At 40.5% G+C, this 4,223-nt stretch overlaps 1 non-coding gene across 1 annotated transcript; it reads left to right on the plus strand.

The window, feature by feature from the left end:
• The first annotated feature begins 1,594 nt into the window (after positions 1 to 1,594).
• Positions 1,595 to 1,723, plus strand: LOC115031406. Its single transcript, XR_003837046.1, has one exon. It is a non-coding gene; the product is annotated as a small nucleolar RNA SNORA17 (small nucleolar RNA).
• Positions 1,724 to 4,223: the final 2,500 nt, after the last annotated feature.

The raw sequence follows: 4,223 nt of genomic DNA on the forward strand, positions 1-4,223 counted from the left end.
AGCTGAGACAAAAGGATGGACCATCTAGAGACTGCCATATCCAGGGATCCATCCCATAATTAGCCTCCAAACGCTGACACCATTGCATACACTAGAAAGTGTTTACTGAAAGGACGCTGATATAGCTGTCTCTTGTGAGACTATGGTGGGGCCTAGCAAACACATAAGTGGATGCTCACAGTCAGCTATTGGATGGATCACAGGGACCCCAATGGAGGAGATAGAGAAAGTATCCAAGGAGCTAAAGAGATCTGCAACCCTGTAGGTGCAAGAACATTATGAACTAACCAGTACCCCAGAGCTCTTGACTCTAGCTGCATATGTATCAAAAGATGGCCTAGTAGGCCATCACTGGAATGAGAGGCCCATTGGACTTGCAAACTTTATATGCCCCAGTACAGGGGAACACCAGGGCCAAAAATGGGAATGGGTGGGTAGGGAAGTTGGGGGGAGGGTATGGGGGACTTTTGGGATAGCATTGGAAATGTAATTGANGAAAACACGTAATAAAAAAATATTTTAAAAAAAAAGTGTGTGAGAAGGATGGGCTCTAGACTTTCTCTTATGTCCAGTAGACATTCTGCTGTGAATTTATTGGTCCTAGAATTTCCTTGGCTGGAAGGCTTTTATTATTATTTAAGTCTCCTCATTTGTTACTGGTCTGTTTAGATTGTTAATGTCTTTGTTTGATTTTGTGATTTGACAGAATTGGTCCATACAGGACCTTTAGATTTCCTGTTTAATAGAGTACATGTTTTTAAAATATCCTCTTACAACAGCCTAAATTGCTTTTGTGTTGCTTATAACATTTTCCTATTCATTTGCTTCTATGTTAAGTTTGGTTCTATCTATCTATCTATCTATCTATCTATCTATCTATCTATCTATCTATCTATCTTGGTTAGTTCAACCTTCCATTACATTTGTTGATTCTTTGTGTTGTTTTCTTTGTTTATGTTTTATTGATTTCTGATTTATGTTATATTGTTATTATCAACTTAGTTGTATTTGGTTTTTACCAATGTTTTGAGTTGTGTTATCATGTCATTTATTTGTGCTGTTTGCTTCTATTTTTAATGTCCACACTTAGAGCTATAAATTTTCCTCATAGGATTGTTTCAATGTCTCCCAGAGGTTTTATCTTATTATTTCATTTTCACTTAGTTACAGGAAGTTTTTATTTCTCTATTGGTTTCTTTTTGGACACTGTCATCATTCTATAATGTGTTGTTTAATCTCTAGAGTGATTGTACTTACTAGAAATTTGTTTGCTATAAATATTACATTTTATTGCAGTGTGGACAAATTGGATACAATGAGTGATTTCAAATTTTAATTTTTAGTGATTTGTTTTTCATTTTGGGATGTGGTCTAATTTAGAAAAGTGGTTTTTGCTGCAGAGTAAAATTTGTGTTCTTTGACATTTGATTAGAAAATTCTGTATGTATCTGTTAAGTACATTTGGTGAGTAATGTCGTCTATTTATTTGATGTTTCTGTTCATTTTTGTCCAGATAACCTGCCTATTGGAGAAAGTTGGGTATTAAAATCATCTATAATTAATGGATTGATGTTAATCTGTGTCTTTCAATCCCCCTGCCCAATAGAAGTATTGCAGTTGTGGCTGCTGTGTCACATGTGTGTCAGTAGGTGGCAGACAAGATGCTTTGTCTGTGCTAAGTGTTCTCACATATGGACATTTGAATGCTTAGTAGCCTAACATTCGCTGAAAAAAACGGAGCCTGAGACCATCACCATTCTGGTACCGGGGACCTGCACAGGGAGCTACCCTAAGACAACAACCACTCTGGCACAAGGTGGGCTGGGACTAGTCAGACACCTGCTAGAAGAACCCAGTCTGGTCTATGGTGCCCAAAAAAGGAGCTAGCCTGAGATGAACACCAGTCTGGCACTGCCCAGACCTGGGGGAGGAGTGGAGACCATAGTCAAGATTACCCTCCCCCCTCCCCCCCCAACACACACACCATACTGCATAATGCATAATGTTAGAGGGCTAACAGGGCATAAGACTCCTAAATCACTCCTGAAAGGACTCAGATATTCAGACCCTGGATGCCACTAAGAAGAGCAAGTAAGTGATAGAGAAAGAAACAGAAGGATGTAAACACAACTAGGAAAGGTAGAATTCAATGTTAGTTAAAAAAAAAAAAAACTGATATGAGTAGTCAGTGACGCTACCTGGGATCATGATGCGGTCTTGACCTGTACTGACACTGGAGGGTGTTGGGTAGGGGTGGTATCTGGGTCAGTTGCCCTGCAGCAGTGGTCTGTTACCACCAAAGTACAGGAGGACATCCTTGGTCTGAACTGCTACTAGGAACATATTGATGTCTGAGGACTGTGAAGAACTGGCTCCACCCCTTACCTGGGCATCCTGGGAGAGCTGGCCCTGGAGGCATGAGAGCAAGAGAGCTTGCCTTGCCCCTAGCCAGCTGTACTCTGGAGAGTTCCCTGCACATTTTGGGAGTTGCAATTGAGCCGGTGTGGGACAGCTGACCCTACCACTCATCATGAAAGCAGGAGATCTGGACTTGTCCTTCAATCTGGCTCTGCCCCTCATCTGTGCAGCACAGTAGAGCTAACTTGGGATGTGGGAGTTAAGATAAAGTTGGCCTTAAGGACTTGAGTGTGGGAGAGCTGGTCCTGTCTCTTGACTACTGTGCAGTGGCTTTCACAAAGAAGAGATTTCCTCCTCTCTCTTTTGCCCTTACCACCAGAGGTGGGTGGGAAAGTTGACCCTGACAGGATCATGAGACCAGGAGAGATATCCCTACCCTTCACATGCTGCAACATTTCAGAAAGCAAGGCTTGTACTTCAGCTGTGCAGCAGGATATAGCTGGCCCTGGTGGCAAGCGTTGTGGATGGTCTGGCCATAGGGGAATGAGAGTGTGAGTCTGCAGGCTGACAAGGTCAGCTACCTCTCAGGCCTAGATGCAGGCCTTTGAATTGGCCTGCCTCAGCATCTACCCTATCAATAAACTGCCACTGTGCACGAAGTACCATTTCTACAGAGCCAAAACTATAGGATCTCCATGACACAGGGCAACAACAGGATACCGGAGAGGAGTCTCAGTGAGATTCCAGTATTGATAGAGTAGTAGAAGCCAGAGGCCTCATACCATGACTTGTTAGTCAATGCAATGAAATTTGTAAGAAAGAAGTGTGGACAGAAGTGAATAAGGTGGGACAACTGTGACACACTACAGATTCCATGATGAGATTATTTTTATTTGTTGGGAGGTAGGTTGCAAGGGTGGAGGGCCAGTACAAGGGGAGAGGGATTCTGGTACATGATGTGAAGTTCACAATTAACAGTTTTTTAAAACCTTAGAAACAAAAAGAAAAGAAATTAGTTATCCCTGAGTTTGACATATATATGTTTAGAGTAGTAGTTTTTTCTTGGTTCACTGTTCCCTTGATTAGAATGAAGTGTCCCTCTTCATCTCATCTAATTAGTTTTAGGGCAAAGTCTATTTTGCCAGATGTTTGGATAGTGACTCCTTCTCTGTTTCTGGTTCAATTTGATTGTAGTACTTTTGCCCATTCTTTTACCCCGATGTAGTGTTTAAAACTATGATGTGTTTCTTGTAGGCAGCAAGCAGAGTTTGGTTTCTTGATCCTTTCAGTCACTCAGTAATTTTTGAGTGGATTGCTGAGGCGATTCATGCTTACATCATTATTGAAATCTGTGTGTTTCTTCTGGTTATCATGTTGATTTTTGGAGTTGTGTTCTTCATGGTACTTGTTGTTTTAATAATTGTAGTTTTATTTTTTTCCACTGTCTCTCTGCATTCAATATTCCTCTTTTCAGGCCAAAATAATGTTCCATGTATTTTCCTACAGTATGGCTTATTGAATATTTTTAGACTGTTAATGTGGAAAATTTTCTTTCTCTCTCAATCATGGCAACCATTTTTCTGGGTGTATCACTTTAGAAGGAATGTTATTTAGGACTTGGGATATATTGCTTCAGGCTCTTCTAGCTTTAAAGTTTTCTCTTGACAAATCAGCTGTTCTTTTGGTGGGTTTTTCCTCCATTTGTGATGCTCTGTTATTCTCTTACAGCTTTTAATACACTTTTTTTGTTCTGTGTATTTAGTTTAACTATGTGGTACCATGGAAATTTTCTTTTCTTCTTCTTCTTCTTCTTCTTCTTCTTCTTCTTCTTCTTCTTCTTCTTCTTCTTCTTCTTCTTCTTCTTC

Source organism: Mus caroli, chromosome 6 (assembly GCF_900094665.2).
Source record: "Mus caroli chromosome 6, CAROLI_EIJ_v1.1, whole genome shotgun sequence".
NCBI lineage: Eukaryota > Metazoa > Chordata > Mammalia > Rodentia > Muridae > Mus > Mus caroli.